The following is a 20,128-nucleotide window of genomic DNA, read 5'->3' as shown; positions in this document are numbered from 1 at the left end:
GAACCACTGTAATCCACTACATTCAGACTGGCTTAAGTGAAGCATGTTTGTTTGTAGGTACTGACAATGTGTCCTGAACATTCAGCTTTAGGATACTTTTACTTGACAAATTAATTTTAATGTTGGTGTTTTGTTTCTACAATACAATATTTAAAATTTATATTCAAAATAAAAGGCTTTTCTTTATATGTGCTTCAACTAATTTCTTGCCATATAAGTAAGGATATTGGAAAGAAGAAAAAAAATAGGTGAAATACCTAATAAAAATTAAGCTTTGACACTTTTTCCTCTTGTTTTGACCTCAGTATTATGTGTTCTACTTTCCTGCAGTCTTCTCAAGAAGGGAAGGAGCAGGACTACATTCAGGAGTCTCTTCAATATACTTTTTCTGTCTGTTGTCTTCTTTTCCTTTCCACTGGCATTTTGTCTGTTGTTTTTTATTTTATATTATTATATTATGCTATGATATGTAGCCCTTATAGGGATTGATAAAACCATATAAAAATGAAAGTTTTATGGAGCCTGGGGGAAAGGAGGCCACAAGATCCCTGTTACTGGATGTGCTCAGTTGGGGGGGGAGCTCTGGGTTCTAATACCCTCTCAGCAGATTGTATGGGTGTCCTGGCTTGTGGCTTTTACTCCGAGTACAAGAACAATCAGTGGAGCAAGGGATATGTCTGCCTCTGGCAAGGGATGCTGAGATCTTCCAGGCATCAGATTCTGCTCTGGGATTTTGCAGGGTTCATAATGCCATAGCATAATGCGGTTAATACTCTAATAATGTAATACTCCATTGCAGCTGTTGAGTCACCTGATTATGGAAGAATGAAGGGTTTACAGCATTTTGGAAGCCTGTAGGGCTTGACACACAGACTCTGTATCAACTAAATTGCATGACTTTGATAATTCCTGATTATATCTCTTGCTGCTGTATGTAAGGAGCAGGAGGGAGCCTCTGAACATGTCTTGCATGTAGCCCCCAAGGGAGATGGCTCCATCAGGAGCAGGGGCCCTTGGCTTTGATCCCAGCTTTGAACTCTGGTCTCAGCAGATGACAAGTTGTTCTGGGTTTTGCCCCATGGGCTTGCTTTAACCAAGTAGGCTGCACACTGTGGAACAGATGCAGAGCTGCTGTCTTTGTGCTGGAGCCAGATGGCCATTTAATTGTCCCAGTCACTGACTAAGACTTGGCCGAGTCTCTTGCTCAGTTCTCAATTCTGCTGCTGCTCTACTGCCAAGTTGGGTCTTGTGGCCTTAAGAAAATGAGGACTTCAGAGACAGCTCTGAGCATCTGGACTTCTCTTAGTCATGATATTATGTGGTTAGTTTCAAACCTCAGCATGGTTCATAGCCTAACATTGTTTTCTTACAAGAAATTGCTTGATGCTTTCCTAGAGTAAAGATTTCTGATCTGAGCTGGCATATCTTGCTTGTTACAATGTTATTAATATCAAGGTGATAGGAAAAAAGCTTTAAGTAGGAACTGGTATTTCAAAGGATTGATTCCCTGGGATTTTGCAAGGGGAAGAATTTTGAGGGTTAAGAATATTTTGGTTTGCTAAAGCTTTCAAAATCCTGTTTTAGAATAACAATTTTTCATTAATTAGAAGAAGTAAGAAATGATTATTTGAATGCTGCACTTAAGGGGAAGTGCTAAACTTTAGGGCTTGTAAACTTGCTAAATAGAATTGCAAATTAAATGTGTTTGCTTATCTATATGCTTATACTTATTCACATGGTTTAATAACTGCAAATATTTTTTATCTGTAATCTCTTCAAATGAATATATTTGTTGCTTATATGTAACTCAATCAGTTGGTTTTTTGTCAAGATAATCCACTTTTATTATAGCAAATCATTTAAGAAGCTACAACTGCGGAATGTTAGAGGCAAAGGATGGGACTAAGCAGAGTAATAATAATATTTGCAGTGCTAGGGAATTGAATTAAAAAGATGTCTAGGTATTTCCAGCAGGCCACCTCTTTTTTTCAGGGCTAAAAAGGCAGTCTCTGGGTCTAAAATGATTATGAAGTACCATGTTGATTCAAGCTGCTTGAGTTAGACTGTCACTCAAATAACAAGTAGCCTATATATGGAAAGGATCGAATATATATGTTAATAAAATACAGCTATTTAAGCTTTTGTATTTAGAGACGATGGATTCTAATCTGCGTTTATTTGAAGATTTTTTTTTTTTATCCATCATGCTCCACCTGTTTTGTTCAGTCCTGGATCTGATTCACACAGCTTTTTTTAGTATTGTTTCAACTGTGGCTCTGGCAGTACCAATTCTACCCAGAAGTTACATAGCTTCTGGATTATACTACCTCTAGGGGAGAAGGTGGAGAGCTTTGCATGGTCTGTTGTGCTTATGTCTGCAGTCTCCACTGCACAGCACATAAATAATACCAGAAAGTCTGTCCAAGGTCTACCTGCTCCTTTTTTGTGACGAAATACCACCTAAAGAAGGGCAGTGGAAATAGCTTCCTGTTTACCCACAGGCTTCTCTCCAGTTAAATTCTCTGCCTAGAGAAGCAGTTGAAAATAGTTGGTGCTACTTTGTTTTAGAGTTGCCTGCATGACTCCTTTCCTTCCTGCTGGCCTATAGAATCAAGGCATGAATTTTAGCCTTCACAACACATATGCAGTGATGTAAAATTCTATTTATGTGCAGAGGGTTACTAAGTAACAGTTGCTGAGGGAAATGCAGTCTTTAACTGTGTGACGTCTGTGCACTTAAAATTCCCAGCCAAGTAGTGCATTAACATAGATTTTGCACATTAATTTAATGGGATTTGCTGTGGGCAGTGTGAGCAAAACCTTGGGAAAACAACAGTGTAGTTTAAGGAATTGTATTCTCTGCAGCCTGACCCTGTGGACAGGAGATGAAATCAGTTTTTGCCCTTCTACTTCATCCTCTCCATACCACACCATAATTAAGGACCCTGATATATTTCATAGAATCATTGAATATCCTGAGTTGGAAGGGACCCACCAAGTCCAGCTCCTGGCCCTGCACAGGACATCCCCAAGAATATCACACCATGTGCCTGAAAGTGTTGTCCAGACATTTCTTGAACTCTTTCAGACTTGGCTCTGTCCAGTGTCTAGCACCTGCCTATGTGCAGAACCTTCTCCTAATACCCAGTCTAAACCTCCCCTGACACAACATCAGGTAATTCCCTTCAGTCCTGTCACTGATCACTGGAGAGGAGAGATCAATATCTGCTTCATTTGTCAGCTTCCAGTCAACTGGGACCTTTCTAGATTCCCAAGACATCACTGAAAACATCCCAAGACCATTAGAAAATCATTAAGGGATGTCTCCTGGTGACATTGGGCAGCTCCTTGAGTATCCTGGGATGAATCCCATTAGGCACCATAAACTTGAAGGGATCCAGCTGAAGAAGCAAGGTTCAGGTTGGCTGGGAGTTTGTAATTCTTGCATTTGCAGTCTATTTTAAATATTCTATTCTATTTTAAATATTTGTGTGTATTTTTTTTGTGCATTTTTGTCCCCCATAAGAGTTGGGGGTAGATTGGGTGTTGATAGTACAAGGAGAAATTTCCCTTGAGCTCCTCTGTTAACTCTGCTTCTAATTTTTTATGGTCTATCGGAGGATTTGTTTTTCCTAAGGATTTTTTTTCCAGTAAATGTTACTTGGGAAAGGTCATGTGTCTAGCCTTGAAAATGAGCTTTTGTATTGGAAAAGATTCTAGTTAAATGATCAACCTTTCCTTTAAATCACACCTAATATGACTTACATTAGGGCTTTGAACTGAAGACCTTTTTATGCTGAAAAAGATGATTTGTTGAACTTTCACGAAGTCTTACAGCTTTTAACTAATGTCTCTACTACCTGTCTCCTTTTTGTCTGAAAATACTTGGAGGATAGGAAGAAGTATGCATGTATGTAAAGAATTATTGCAGTGGGAAGGTAACATGACCTTATCAGGCTGTGTGATTTGCTCACTGTGGCTTAAGGAGATCTTAATTTCAGTGAGGCTCTTACATTAGTGATGTCATTATATCAGAGTACGTAAAAGATGGGCAAAAAAAAAATTTTATAATTAAGTATTATCACAGTCCTTTAATTAAAGTGTCATAAATATCTATCAGGCATATCTAGTCATTATTTTATTGGATTTTAATGATGTTGTTTTCAATGAATCCAAGGATGTTATTTGTTGATCACTGTGAAAAGCATTATGGCCAGGAGTTTGATCTTGTGTTACTTACCTGGGCTCTTCAGTAACCAGTACTGTCACTGTCACAGGAATAGTATCGTAATTTGTCAACTGTGCAAAATTTACTTTGTTTATTTACTTTTGACAATTGTTTCTTAGTTTATTTTCTTGTTATTTCTATGCAAATAAAAAAAAAACCAAACACCAAAAAACAGCAAACCAAGCAAAAACCAAACCTAGTGATACCATCTCTCTAAAAGCTGGTGTGTTTTCTGTTCCTGGCATTGTAAAGTCTCTTAACATTTTTGATGGAGTATAATTTTCAAGTACTGTCTGACTGCATTTTTTGCCCATGTTTGAAAGAGTGTAGAATCTGAGGGTTTTTGTAGTCTTTCGTGCAGTTCACTCATTTTGGTTTTGAGGCCATAAACTCTTCCCTCTGGAGAGAAAGTGATCCTGAATTCTTCATTGTTCAGTCAAGCTCCTGTTTTTCTGTAACTCTTTGTGATCAGCTGTGACTGCTCAAGTGGTTTGAAACTGGTGTATTGGCCACAGCTTTTCCCTCAGGAAGCTCATCACTGGTGGGAGTACTGACTCTGAGCAAACTATCTTTTGAGTCTACAGAAGAAGCAAAACAGGACAAGGGGAGAAAAATAGTCACACAATTGACACATCTATTCTTCCAAAGCTTTTTCTTGTTGCTCCATAGGGAGCATCTTTCCTTTCTCTCGAATGCCCAAAGGAGAACTGGAATTAAACCTATTTACCAATAGCACCTGCTTTTCCCATGTACTTCAGGAGCTGCTCATCAGTTCCAAACACCTGTAATCCAGCCATTTGTAGTTACTTAACTAAAATGGATGCCAAAAAAAAACAAAAAAAAAAAAGGAACCTTTTCTGCAGAGCTGCTTTCAGGCCATTTGACCTCAGTTGATCCTTGTGAATGGAGTTAACTCATTTCGGCTTCAGAGTTTTGCGTGTGCCTTATATTGGACTTCATGAGATTCTTGTCTGTTTACTTCTGTAGGCTGTCAAGGTAACTGTCTGAAGAGCACCTCTGCCTCTGTGTAACTATCAGTCCCCCAGTTTATTATTGTTACCTGGGTTTTTAATAGAGACATTAAATGATAATGGCCTTAGTGTTGATCCCTGAGGGATGCTGCTGCTGACTGACAGACAGATGGACTCTGTGCCGTTGATTGCCATCTCTGAGCTTGGTGGTCCTACCGGTTACCCACCCATTGTATTCCACCTACCCAGACTTTATCTTCTTGGTTTGACTGGAAGGGGTAGAGTGGCAGACTGTGGGAGGCTGTGTCATAGGCCATGCTAATGTCAGGGGATATGATGTCATGCTTTTCCCCTCCTCCACAAAATCTCCTGTCATTTTATCACAGGAGGCTATTCAGGGGGTTAGTCAGACACGATTTGCCCTTGATAAATCCAAGAAGGGTGTTCCTACCCACCTTCTATCCATGGGGAAAAATTACTATTAAAACTGTTATGTCATCTTAAAAAAGATAAACAGCTAAGCATTTGAAATGCTGAGTATAAAGGATGTCTCTCATTTTACCAAGGCATTATCACTGCTTCAGTGTTAATGCAGAGGTTTCTGTTGAGTACAAAATGTGCCTACCTTTGACAGTCTTTTATCCTTCAGTAAAGTATTGCACTTTTGAATTATTGACCAAAAAAAAACCATACTGAAGCCTTCTTTCAGGACAAATCCACAGAAAAGAGGTGTGAAGTGCACTTGCTAGTTGTATGATGATCCTTGATTTCTTGAAACCTTTCTAGAAAGATGGACAGTTAGCACAGAGTTACCAAGTCTTGACAGATTGACAGCAGCCTGTATAGTGTAAGACTACAAAGTAAATGTTGATTGGTCACAGAAAAGAAAAAAGGCAATGCTGTCTGGCTGAGCTGTCGGTTGGGTTTTTGTGTGGTTGTTTTTGGTTTTTTGGGTTAGATTTTTTAGTTGTTTGGTGATCTTTGGTTGGTTTTTTGTTGCTGTTTTTGATAGGATTTTTGGTGTTTGTTTTTTTTTTTTTTTTTTAATAGCTATAAAAGAGGAAAGACCTAAAAATTAGGCACTGGATGAAAAAGTGGAATTTGAAGAAAAGAACAAGTGTTCCTACCTGGAGTTGGAGATGTTCCCAGGCAGTGAATAGTTATGCTTGCTGGTAGAGCTTCATGCTCCCCCCCAGAGCCTGGGGCTTCCACAGATGATGACTATAAATAGTGCAAAGTAGCACTTATTTAAATCACCTCTTTTTTTTTTTTTTTTTCCCAACACCTAGCTCTTGAATTTCAATGCAATATTTCTCCTGAAGATGTGGAGTTCTTACTAGAACCACACTAACGAATCAAACTGTGGTAAATTGAATCATCTCTGTAGTGATTAGTGACAGGACCCAAGGTAATAGTCTGAAGTTGTGTCAGGGGAGGTTTAGGTTGGATTTCAGAAAATGTTTCTTCACCCAGAGGGTGGTTGAGCACTGTAAGAGGCTCCAAGGGGAAGTGGTCACGGCACTGAGAATTCAAGGAGTGCTTGGACAATGCTCTCAGGCACACGATGTGATTCTGGGCCAGGAGTTGGATGTGGTGATCATTGTGGGTCCCTTCCAACTCAGCATATTGACTGATTCTGTGATCTTTTTAAATGATAGTTTCTATTTGGTTTTTGACTCACTAAGTGGTAAGCCGGTTGCTCACAAATTGTATTTCTGGTCTTAACCATTTCTCCTGTCTGTACATGCACACAAGTGTTTCAGTGTCATCACTTCTGATACTTATTTACATTGGTATTAGAGAAAATGGACATTTATCTCACAGTCAGTATGAGATTTATATTGCTTGATCTTTCTCGGGTTTAGTTTCTTTGTTGGACTGTATATTTGGAAAATGGTAACTACAGCTGTTTAAAACAATATTGTCTCTGCAACAAAACAAGAAATGTTCCTGAAGAACAGGATTGTGTATTGTGCAGATATGGTCTTTTTTATTCAGTTATTAGATTAGCTGCTTATGCTTTGCAAAAGGTATGAGAACAGGCTTATGAACCATTTATGTTATGGAGCATGTATCTTATCATATTTACTATCTGGAGACACTTTGGATAGCTGCTTACTGACCACAGTCTTTTTTATATGGTGTACAGAAATGGCAGCAATTAACTCCACAGGAAAACCTTCCCTAGTTCCAGGTGAGTAATAGCAGGTATTTGCTGATGAATCAGGTGTCACCTGGGACTGAAGAAGCACTGAGTGTGAGATGAGTGAGTCATTTCCTTGGGCTCTCAAGGTTTGTCTTACCACTAGTTCAGTGTGGTAAGTAGAATAGTTAACTTGAGATCATTATTTCTGAGAGTCAGGAACATATTAAATTACTGATATGTGGGGTAAAATGTAACATTTTAGCTGTACTCCTTGCATCCAAATTTACCAATATTTGCTGGAAACTCATCACATAATTAAATGGAATTTTGGAAAAGCATTGATCAGATTGCATATCTGACATACCCACATCTGCATGTTACAGTCTGGGCTGCACTAGACTGTAAGTGTGCTCCAGAGGAGGGCACCAGAATCTGGAGGTGTTAGTGCCACTGGTATAACAAACCAGATGGTGGCCTGGTAGCCAGAAGCCAATGAAGTCAGGCTCTGAGTGACAGCCCTTAAAATGCCTGGAAGCCCCAGTGTGATCAGATGCTATGAGTTTTCAATATACCAGTTGTGGGATAACTAATGAAATTGGCTTCCGCCGTTCATTAACATCCAGAGCTTCAGGATTTGTTGTTGTTGTTTTCCCCCTCATGGTGGTCAATACAATTTGAATGCTAATTTAGACATTTTAAACAGGCTGAAAATAAACAATTAAAATGTCATCTCTCTGGGCATGTTTGGGTAAAAAATCGGGTTTGTTGTACTTTTTTCCAAAATATTTTGCCTCTTAGGCTTCATTATTTCCTTCTGAAATGGGAAAGTTCAACTGTTGAATATGTAGGTTAGTATTTCAGCATGCAGCTTCATACATGTGTTACAATGGTCAATTTTTCTTCTAATATTGGTGCAGTTGTAACTCTGCACAGTAGTTTTTTTGTGAGAGTGCCTCTGTGTTGGCTTAAAACATGTAGGGAAGCATTGTTCTATTGTTTGTTTTCAGAAAATGTGGTGGGTTGACCCTGGCTGGACTCCCGGTGCCCACCAAAGCTGCTCTATCACATGTTTAGTGCATATGAACATTGTGAAAGGGAAATAATCATGCCAGCAAGGGTTCTGCTCCTCTGTTCCTGATAAAGGATGCAGAAGTCAAAGCAAGTTGTAAATGGGAGCAGTTTCTATTTGTGTTGAGAGAATTTGAGGGATTTGTGTTCCAATGCTGTGAAATTTCTTCCTTGTTGTTGGAGTGGATTGGATTTGGTTAGATTTTTTTACATTCTCCTGAATGGTTTACATTCTCTTGATTTTTTTTGCATTCTCCTTGGGTTCTATTGCTTTAGTGCTAATTAGGTGCATTGTTTTATTTACTTTATGACACTTTTTCTGGTTCAGTTTAGACAGTTTCTTGAAAAATGACTGACAGCTAGAATATTTCTGAAATCAGGTAATCTCCTCTTCAGATTTTGCATTTTGTGGTTGTTAAGGTAACTAGGAAAAAAGAGGAAGGGATCCTCATTGTGCTTTCTTCAAGTGTCTTAAGCAAAGCTATAAATTAATTTTAATAGGTGCTTTGAAGTTGCTCTTTAAAAAATATTCAGGTAAGTATTGCATACATTTCAGTGTGTATTCTTTGTCTCTTAGGAAATCTCTCTTAGATTATTTCTATGTGTTCTAGTAAGTAGTTTTATTGATGTACCATTGACATCTATCTGTGAGTTAGAAGTTGATTTATACTTGAAAGGCTTACAGTGGGCTGCTGAAAGAAAGGTCAGCCCTATTTGGGCCTGTAGTTGGACATAAGATGAACAAATCTCTGGGGTGGTATTGTGGCTTTCTGCAGAGGTAGCTGTTCCTAAAAGATGATTTTAAAATCAAAAATTAGCATTTATCATTCTGTTGCTTCCTGCTGGTTGACTTGTGTGAGAATTGAAGTTGCTGAGAGTTTATGGGCAAGATCTATCTCTTAAAATGATCTGTAAAAAATATTTTCAAAGGTGACTTGTGCTTGCTACAGTGACTAATACTGCTGAGAAACTTCTTATAACATCTTTGGTGAGGTATGGAAAGGGGAGATAACTTCTGGTCTTTAAGCATGTTGAGAAACAGACTCCTTGATGGGCTTTAAGATGGTTCTAAAAACTAATGGTCCCTCTTTCCTGTCTTTTTATCAATATTATCAATATCAATATCCAGGGTCATTACATAAGGTGCAGCTATATTACTGTGCACATGGTTATTCTATCTTATGTATTTTCTCTTCTAGGGGAGAGATTTGGGTCCATGGTGTTGTGGTGATGCTGGGGGGGGGCTTGTGAAATCCTTGGGCTATTACCCCCTACTGCTTATCTTCCTTGATATGGGGGCAGCCTTGATACTGATATGGGGGTCCTGAGACTGGTTACATGGCTCTGGGTCTGAGGAAGAAGGGCACGGGAGCCCAGGTTTTCTCCCTGGTGCTCCCAGTGAGGGCATAGGGCTTGGAAAGAAGTGAATGGATGCTGGAGGTCAACAGCTGGTTGCACAGCTGATGCTGATAACAGGCATTTGACTTTTACAGCCATGGAGTCCCTCTCTGAGGGTCAAGGACTGCTCAGATGGAATCTACCTGACCAAGTCAAAAGCCTCATTGCCAACAGGCTGGCCAAGCTGGTGAGGAGATCTTTAAACTAGGAAATATAAGGGAGAGAGATGACAAGCCACAGACAAGTGAGGAAGTGATGGAATGGGTTGGAAAACAAAGGGCACAGGGTGATGCAGATAAGAAGAACCTTGGAAAAAATGTAACAAAGGGCAAAGGCAGAGGTTGATTCCATGACTTATCAAGCAAATACTCAGTTTTACCTAGTGTCTTAACTTTCCTAGTGAGTCTGCATTAGATACAAACTCTTGATAAAACTTTCTAACCATTTTTTATAGAATATTTTTTTATGTAGTCTTATAGTGGGGAGCTGTTTTTGAGTAGTATATTGATAAAGTGATCCTTGATAACATGATCGATGCCTTTCCTTATCTTCACATATTGTATGCTTGATGTTTTCTAAAATTTACTTACGTGGGAGTTAAAGGGTGTCATACCACTGTTTTGCAATTATACAAACTGTTGCGTGCCTTTAGCAGTTTCCCTTAACTAAAAATCCCCCCCTTGCATCCATGACAACTGCATTTCAAAACTCTTATCTGAAAAGAAATCTTTATTTATATTTTGGCAATATAAAGGCAATTGTGTTGATTATTTTGTAAATATTGACTCTGTAAGTCTTGACATTTGAAAACATTTTATTCTAAGTGGTATTTGTGCGTTTATTTACACAACACAGAGGACCTATGCACATTCTGGGAGCACGGAGCAATAAAACTAATTTTCTTTCAAGATCATGCATTTAACATTGGCCTATTTAAATCAAACAGGGAAATGGAAAAGTAATTTTCTGTCTTGGGTGGATAAACAATATGTGCACATCAAGGCCTCATTTTCTATGGTGGCAGGGTCATGGCAGCTTCCCCCTTAACCAAGTGTTACAGAGCAAACCTTTCTTTTCCCATACAGACTGGAGTGAGGGAGGGGCTCTCTGGCAGATTGGACCCAAGAGCTGATTTGGTTCCATTTTCTTCCTTTCTCCTGCCTCATGTTACTAAGATGGATTGGTTTTTAGCCCCTCTTTCACCCCTTGTCCGGTTCCTTGTGGGACCAAAAAGTTTTGGGAGCAGCCCAGCTTGTAGGTATGGTCAGGAGGGAGGACACATTCCTTGGAGATGGGACAAGGTTGGGATCTTGGCAGGAGTGCATGCTAATGATGAGCTGAAATATCAGTGTCAAAATACCTTGCCACTTTGGAAAGGCAAGTGTCTTCTTCTTAACAACCCACCAGCCCCAGAAAAACCATTTTGTACTAAATTTAAGAAACATCTGGTAATTTTCTTTTATCACAGTTCAGAAACAGTGATGAGTACTGTGGTCAGAATTTTCTTTGAACCTACAAATCTTGCAGGGAAATGTAATGTATTTTAGCATCAGGCAACTTGTATGTACAATTATTCTTAGCTTTGGCCTAGAAATGTACTTCATGAGGCTAGAGACTGCCAAGTGACCTAAAGCACTTTCAGTGTGCTGAAAAATCTCCCTTCTAAAATTAATTACTTGACGTTAAATTTAATTCTTTTAATTCTTGACAAATAAAAGTAAATTTTACTTTTAAATGCTGAAAATGTCTTGGTAGTTTTTAGGGAGTTGAAGTGGGGTAATTTTGAATGTTTTTGAATGCTTTTTACATAGCTGCTTTTGAGCTTTCTTTCCTCATGAGCTAGAGACTTGAAAGTGAAAATTAAATTCAAGAAGTTGAAAGTTCATGTTTGGTGTTCACTGGAAATTGTTTCAGAGTGTGCTTCATAGATATTAAGCTCAAAGGAGATTTGAATTAGTCTCTTGTGTCTCTTGCCCACTGTGAGTAGAACAGTGAGAACGTGTTCTAAAGTTGTCTACTGTTTTTTTCTTTCTGTAACCTTAGAGAAAGCATTACAAAGGTATTTTTATTATTCAAGAAAGCCAGTCTGCATCCGTGTTGAGGAAATGACCCAGCCACATATTCTGTGTAATTATTTTGCACACTGAAGGACTGGTTCATACACGTAATGGTATTAGGAATAAAATACCAGAAGTGAAATTCTGGCTTCCCTGCAGCCTGGTTTGCTGCTGGGGAACTGGGCAGAGCTCACCTCTCGTGTTAGGTGCTGAGTTCCTGCTGTGCATGTTTATTTGGCACAGTTGTTCTTCAGCTCTTTGTCGCCTCCACAGCCACATGTTCCACTTCACTCTTGCAGGCCAGTGGAGTCAACAATTTACGTTGACAAGGGGAACCTCATGTGTTTTCTCTTAACAACGTTAACGCTGGCTGCAGAGTCAGGATGTCAGCTGTGTTGGGGTTTTGTCAAAAATAGCTGTGCACTATCATTTGGAGTACTGCAAAAGCCAGAACATTTTTATACCTAGGGGCCGAGAAAAGATGTTTTGCTGGTAATGCAGCAGAAATGTTCATCTCTAATAGTTGTTTACTGTTTTTAGGTTTGACACTTTTTCAGTGAATATTTCAGAGATGCTCTGTAATACCTTTCATTTTATAATATATTTCACTCAAAATACCTTCGAGTTAATCGAAGAAGGTAAATAGGATTTAACTGATTTTTTTTAAATTATTTTTTACTTATCTAAGACACTCTGAGTGTCCTCTTGTTCCTGGCTTACTGCAGACATCCATCCTTGTGTTTGATGAACCAGATTTTGACATTGCTTCAGGCCTAATTTCTTATTTTTTATTTTTTTAAACAACCATAAGCATCATGCAAATGCAGCAATGCAGGTTTACATAGCCATGGTTGGTGGGACTCTGCAAAAGGACTGGAGCCTTTCCTCTATGTATCATGACATCCGGTAACTTCTGCACTGAATGATGGTTTGGAACCATGCAGTCTCCCAGATGTGCTCCACACAGACAGCTGCCACCCCTTCTGTATCTCTTCCTGTGGATAAAAGGTGCAAATCACCAGGCCTACTGCCATGCTCAGTTCTCTATAGGCCCCTGAGGAGGATTCAAGACTGAGGATTTCTAATTATGCGGCAATCATTTTGATCTTTATTCATTGCAAACTGCCAAACTGAGACCTCTGATATGAGAAGTTCAATGTATGAGGTTGAAAGGCATGTTTTACCTGAAAAAAAGCCCAAAATACTTCTTATCTTTTCTCCCTGGCTAGTGAATTGCTATTTTGCACCTTTTTTAAATGGCTTTGGTTTGTTTTTTTTTTTTTTACAACTGTTAATTATTGGACATAATTCTGTATCTGTCTGCTAGTTTTTGCATCTCTGCTGTGCTTTTACAATAGATAATCACATTCTTAGTATCTTTTTCTAGTATATTGCTACCCTGATATATGAACTCAGATTTTATCAATGTGCTAGAATATAGAAATGTGCTCATTAGCTGGGAAGAAAACAGGATTGCTGTTGTACACTTTTGTTATAACCCTTCAGAAAGACCTCATGTGTTGGCATTTGAAAATTACCAGTCTGCTGAGGCCAGACACTGACATTGTTCAATGGATTTATGAAGCTTTTAAGGAGGTACACTGAGAGTTGAGGCTGCAGCATCAACACTGTGTTTATGATTTAAGCCACATCCTTTTCTTGAAAAAAAAAAAAAAAGTGGAATATTTGCACTTGTTCAGCATGTGGCTAAAATGAGTGCTTAAAGGAGAGTAAATTTGCACTCAGTTTAGATGAGATAAAGATGATGAATGAGCTGGGAAGGCATTGATATTGACAGCTGTCACTTTTCAGACTACTCTGGAAATCAGCTTGAACACCTTCTGTAAAAAAGACATGCTCTTGTGCTTGGTGTCCAAAGTACCTGTTTTTGATTTTGTCCCTGGAGTGTTACAGCTCCTCTGGTTCATGAGGTCAAGAGCTGCTTACATCCATGTGCCTGCCAGGTTTGCAGTGGAGCTGTAGAAAACCTGCCTGGGTTCAAAGCAGGTACCACATGTTCTTTAATAAAGTTAGTTCCAGGTGTTCTAAAGGTTGTTGAACCTCACTGTGTTCCCAAGTGTGGGTGTAGGTCCTTGTACTGGTCTTCACCGCTGGTGTGGTGATGGTTGCTCTGCTCTGTAGGACCAGGGTGGGATTGGCAGAGGAAGTAACAAGTCATAGCCCTGCCTGTACTTGTCTGACTTTGATGTGATTCACATCCCGGTTTCCTATGTATGGTTTCAGGGTTAATGTGCACACAGTGAAAGACAGTTGCTTGAAATTGAAAATACTGACCCAGAGCGTATTTTTTGTGTCTTGTCTTTACTTGTTTTGCAAATTCCTTGTGGTTCTAGGAGGATTCCTGATCATGGCAGTATCTCAGTGTACCTACAGAGTAAAAGGTCACTCACAAAGCTTTTCCTCTCCCTCTGCCCCTATGCACAGGGCACCTGAGATAATTTTTTTTTTCATTTCACAGTATTGATGCAAGTCTCTTGAATCTTGCAAGGCGTTGCCTGACTTGTTTTTTATTTAGTTTTGTTTCCCAAACTAATGCTGTCATTTTAACAGCTTATTCCCAAATGCCTTTAGCCTCTGTGATTTGTATGGGCACAGTAATGTAATCCCTCATTTTCTTCCTATGACATGCTTGAAATTCCATCCTCAGCATAGGGGAGTACTGTATGGACTAGGGAAAGCTGACTAGTAGCACACTGTAGGTCCATAAATTATCTGTAACATTCTGATCTGAAGAGACTTCAGTTATAAAATACGAGAACCCTAGTGTGGTCAGGAACATTTAAAGGTGAGATATTTGCTGTATTAACCCCGTTTGTAGCAACATAGAGCAGGGTGCTGGTAACACCAAAGTCATGGGTTCAGTCCCAGTATTGGCCATTGGCTTGAGTTGGACTCAGTGGTCTTTGTGGGTCCCTTTCAACTCAGAATATTCTGTGAAATCTGTGAAGCTTCTCCATAAAGAGAAGTAGTTCTTAAACTCCTTTCATAAAAGAAGGGAAGTACATAACAAAATAGCATGGAACTGTAATGCAGAATGCAGCAAATTTTTGAGTTGGAATTCAGTGGTTTTTAATTCAGCCCCTTGGTATTTTCCAGTTTCAAAATAGACTGAATTAGTTTCTTCAAAGACCTGGATAATGTGTTGGAGGCATCTCAGACCTTTTTCTAAGTGCCTTGGTCTGCCTTGGGGGTTAGTGATGAGAATCCTTTTGTTTGCAACTTCTTTTGAAGTTCTCCTTTGGTGACAGCAGCAGTAGCACTGTGCTGTTGAAGCTGAGAGGAACATAAAACTGTCCTTGGAAACACTACCCCTCTCTTTTTCCATCACCTTGTCTTTTTTTTTTTTTTCCCTTTCTTATACCTTAAATAAGATTTTGACACAGGCATGGGAATTTTGTCAAAACTATGAAGTAGAGGATATTGTGAGTCTTGCATTTTAGAAACTGCATTTAAAAAATCTGTAGAAATGAAAATTAAACTGAGAAAACAAGATGTAATAGAAAGCTGGAGATAATTACTGTGATTTGCTTGATTTTTAGAAGAGTTATTTTATTTAACTGAAAATCAGTGATAAAATTTGCATCCTTTTCTTGGCTGGTGGGGACTGAAGAACAAACTGGTGTTGGAGTTCCTGAGATGTTTTCAAGATGTGTATAGATAGCACGAGCCCAACTTCAGTCTGGCATAACCTCATTCTGAATGATGGCTGTTGTCTTGTTTGAGGAGTACCAATCTGCCAGTATGACATTGTTAAAATGGCCTATTCACCCTCAGTACAAGAGGCCTGGTGCTTGCTAGTGCTAGTGTGTGTTTGAGTTTCTGTATCAACAGAAAGGCGTTTGGGAAATCTGCACATTTAAGAAGAATTAATGATCGAGTTCAATAATATGTTTGAACATACTTGTTAATGCAGGTCCAGGAGATATCAGCTCACCTGAAGAGGGCCAGCTGCCATTCCATGAATTCCTGCTGCTAATAAGTGTGGTCCACAGCATCTCATCTGTTTGACTGTGTTAAGCTGTATGTGTAGAAATTCCTCTCAATGAACAGGAGCTAAAAATTTTGATACTGATTGAGGTGCCTGATAAGAAGCAAAAAGGAATTTCTCCATAATTTTTAATGGCAACATTGTTAATCTGGGATGCAGAATACAAAAATTACTGGGAAATTATGACTCTTAAAACTGACTTACATCCTGCGCTGCTGGATTGCAGCAGTATTTAGTATTTAGAGAAAAATCCTTGCATTTGACAGACTTGCCGATACTTGTCCCAGTCCTGTTAGTGTCACAATTTTGAAGGAGTACATATTAATGTTTTAAAGAATTTTCTTACTTTTGCCCCATGGAACTCTGTGGAAAATCAGTTATCTCTGAGAAGAGACAATGTATAGATTGTCCCGAAGGTATACTATAGCCTGAACATCATACATACATTTTATGAATATTAAATGAAAAGCCTTGTGTGGTAGAGTTCAGGGAAATATCATTGCAGAAGTGGAAAATCAGGAATGTTTTGCAGAGTTCTTCAGCTGAGTCTGGAGCAGTATGATCTACTGCTGTGGATATAGTTTAAATTATCCAGATTGTTACTGCCTTCAACAACTTACTCTTTTTCTGTTTTTTTTTTCAAAATGAAGGTTTATTGCCAGTCAAATCTAGTTTTATCCACTAGAAACTCTCGTCTGTCTTTTGAGGTGGTGCCTGTTGTTTATCTTAGTTTTATAGATGTAGCATGGGGGCAGAATCAAGCATTTAACCATGGCCCCAGTGCTGCTGGGTTTTGTGGAGGGAAGGTAATGTGCTGTGGACAGGAATGAATGACAGAAGGAACTGGAGAAACGTCTGTGCTGCCAAAGCAGCTGCTTGTGCATTCAGTCTGTGTTGTCTTCCTGCAGCTTTTGGTGCCTGTGGCACTTTTCTGAAAAGAAAGAGAATTTTAGCTGTTTTCACTTGTGCCATTGAAATGGAGCTAAACATACTAGCTAAATTATATATAATAAGAAAAAGGGGCAGATTGTAAAAGGCAGGAATGAAAGCACAGACAATATGAATCTGTGCTTCATGCTGGATTTCTTTAATTCTCATTGTGACATAACACTTCCTGAGTAATCTTGACTTTTATCTCTGATGAGAAGTTTTAACTTTTCTTTGTGGTTTTATCACTTAGAAAATAAAGTCACTGAGTAACAGCTTTGTGGTTAAAGGAAAAGAAACAAGCCCTTCCTAACTAGTATGCAAAAATAGCAATATAGTTAAAAAGCTGGCTTGAATACTCTGGAAACTTTCCATTTCCAAGGCCTCTGATTCCTTGAGGACTTAGCTGCTTCTCTAAATGTAATATGCCTCACTGCACTTTTTAACCTGGCCTGACACTGTAGTACCTGCAGAGTACAGCTCACTGTAACTCAGGATTTCTTAATATTTCCCATGTAAGTAAGTAAAGATCATCTAAGTAGGCACTGATAGCAACAAAATGCAAGTAGCCTCTTCTTGCACTAATGGGTGTATATATAACATTTTTGATATTGCTGTTCTTTTTCTGCAAATATTATGATAGTTACTGGTTATTTGTAGAGTTGCCTATCAGAGTTTTAAAATGGTGTGTAATAGGTACACTGTGGTGTGCACATGATGGCTAATGGGAAAACAAGTGAATTGAGTCATAAGGTACCAGGGTACAGCTACAGTAGAAGGTTGGGCCAAAAATACCTCATAAAACTGAGGCAGATTATAATGCAATTCTAATTTTTATCAGGTCTAAATCAAGAGCAGCTGTATATGTACATATTCACATATATAGAGCTGCAGTGTATATGCACATCTCATTTGGAAACTGCTTTATCAAATAATAGGAGTGGCTCTAGTCTGTCACCAGCTGTTATGATGCAGTAGCTGCTGGTTTGCTCCTTAGGTATTCTGTGGCATTTTGGAACATGAGCAGTCAAGGAGATGCTTTTTGGGGGAGACAGTTTTTTGTCATTTTAGGCCTATATAATATTTATTCCTTGCTAAAATCAGGTATTATCTACTCTCCTGGGAACTGGTACTGAAAAATAAATCTATTTTCCTCATCACCTCCGAAATTGCACTGAGTACTCAGCCTGAAAGAGCTAGGTAGAATTATGTTTACTCTGTTATATACAAAGGGCTTTTATTTTATAACCAGCCTAAAAGCACACTATAAATGTTGGTAAAGAATCTCTTCTGGCACAGCTCAGGCAGTGTAAGGGAATGTGCTTTTACTTCTTCTCTTCATTGATTGCGAGGACAGAGACACTTAAAATTTTTTAGGACCCTAGAAAAAGGAGTCAAGCAACTGACGAAGTCTTGACTTTTTTTCAATATAGATTGATTTGAAGCATCTGGATCATTGATTGTTCTTTTGCAGTGATATGTCTTGCATTGATTTTGGTAATACAAGTATTATATATGCCAGCAATAATGTGTTGAGTAGATTCTTCCAAAAAAATAAAGCAAAAGAAGTCTTTCGAAAGTTTGCATTTTTGTTAAGAAGGCATGCCAAGTAGAATTATATCCAACCACACACTGTCATGTTTTAGGCTGATACATCACAGAACTTTGCTGTCAACATCTTGGAGTTGGCATCTATCAACACCAACATTGTGCCTTATGCAGGGAGCAGACAGCACAGCTGCTGTGTAGTTCTTTCCAGTGATTTAAGTCAAACCAAAATGTCTCAGGGTTTACTCTTTCTAACTTCCCTGAGTCTGCCAAAACCCTGTTTTCAAAGTAAGGGATGCAAACATCTCCCTGGTAAGAGCTTGGAGTGACAGCGCATTTCACAGACAGCTGAGTGTCTGGTGGACAGTGTTTGGCTGCTGCTGCTCTTGATGCCTTGCAGCAGCTTACAGACTCTCAGCTGTTTCCCAAGAGGAGCAAGAGCATAAAGAGCAGCAATCCCTCCCCTCCTGTACCACCAGCTTTACCATACACTAAATATGATGAAATGCAGTTGAAGATGGAGCTAAGAAGCAACATCTTTACCAAGTCTAGAGCAATAGCTCTGATCAGGAGTTCAGCTGTCCCCTTCATTTGGGAAAGCCCTGGACTTTTAATAATCTAAATGTACTAATTTTGTCTCATCCATGATGACACGGTTTTCAGTGTTTTTCTTTGCCTCTGGGATTGACTTACCCTGCTGTAGCAGATGTCCTCTTCTTCTTTTTCTCAGAGTTGACTGCTGTTCTCCATCTCTCTGTACAGCAGAGATGTAGTTGATTTGCTGCTCACTATAGAGCAACTGAAATAGGATGGGGAACCCGGGTCCAATATGCAGCTTGCAGAATCAGTGGCCTCTAAATGCAGATGATCCTGTCAACCAGCACAGACATTGGTGTATGTTCCTTGTCTGAGTGGACAGCACTGCAAACTGTGTAACTACACAACTGACAGATTATATCTCTGGGTACAGGATTTAGGTTAATTGTGTTGATCATGAAGTTGTTTACCCAAAGCAAGTTGTCTCCCAGTGTAGCCACTACTGATTTCTGACTGGGTCCCTCCATCTTCCCAAGGGACACTGGTTAAGCCAGACTGAGGTGAGCATCTGCTAAAACTTACTTTTCTCCTCAGCTCTGAGAGGTACTGAGCTGATGTGTTTTCTGCATGGGACACACTCAGGTTGGTGCCTTGAGGGAGTGCAGAATCCTTTCACTTTTCCAGAGATGGTAATTTTTCATGAACAGATTGTATAGCAGCCTTTTCAAATATATGTCAGAGTTTAAAATTTTATTTCTCAAAACATCACACAGTCTTCCAAATGAGCACGTATTGAATACAGCAATATGTATCCTTTAAAAAGCATAGGCATAAAACATTTCTCTTTTATTCCTTCCTTAACTCTTAGTCAAGTCTTTGCAGTAATATTTAATATTGTATCAGTCATTTCATATCCATCAGTCAACAGATGACTGCTTATGCAGTTTACTGTCTGCATTGCTGCAAGCTTGTGTATGTTTCTCTTGAGTGCTAAAGTAAAACATTTTTAAAACATGAGTTATTTTTTCTTTAGTAGAAATATAAATATTTAAAACTCAATGTTTCACAGCTTATGTTTTCCTCAGACTTTTCTAGCTAGGGAATTAAATGTTTTAACTTCTGGCAAGTTAAGCACTGAAGCTGTTGATTTATCTCTAGTTACACCAGGTAGCTAACTGGCAAATTTCTTTCAAAAGTAGGTAAGTCCTTGTGCTTTAGACAGTCAAATACATGAATTGG

The 20,128-nt window shown here is 38.9% G+C and overlaps 1 protein-coding gene across 6 annotated transcripts in view; it reads left to right on the top strand.

Moving 5' to 3' along the window:
* MBP (myelin basic protein) overlaps positions 1-20,128 on the top strand; it is a 108,949-nt gene that overhangs the window by 34,618 nt on the left and 54,203 nt on the right. The gene's annotated exons all lie outside the window — the stretch shown is intronic.

The sequence above is a fragment of the Anomalospiza imberbis genome, chromosome 1, assembly GCF_031753505.1.
Source record: "Anomalospiza imberbis isolate Cuckoo-Finch-1a 21T00152 chromosome 1, ASM3175350v1, whole genome shotgun sequence".
Lineage (NCBI taxonomy): Eukaryota > Metazoa > Chordata > Aves > Passeriformes > Viduidae > Anomalospiza > Anomalospiza imberbis.
This window is presented reverse-complemented; position numbering and strand designations above follow the sequence as displayed.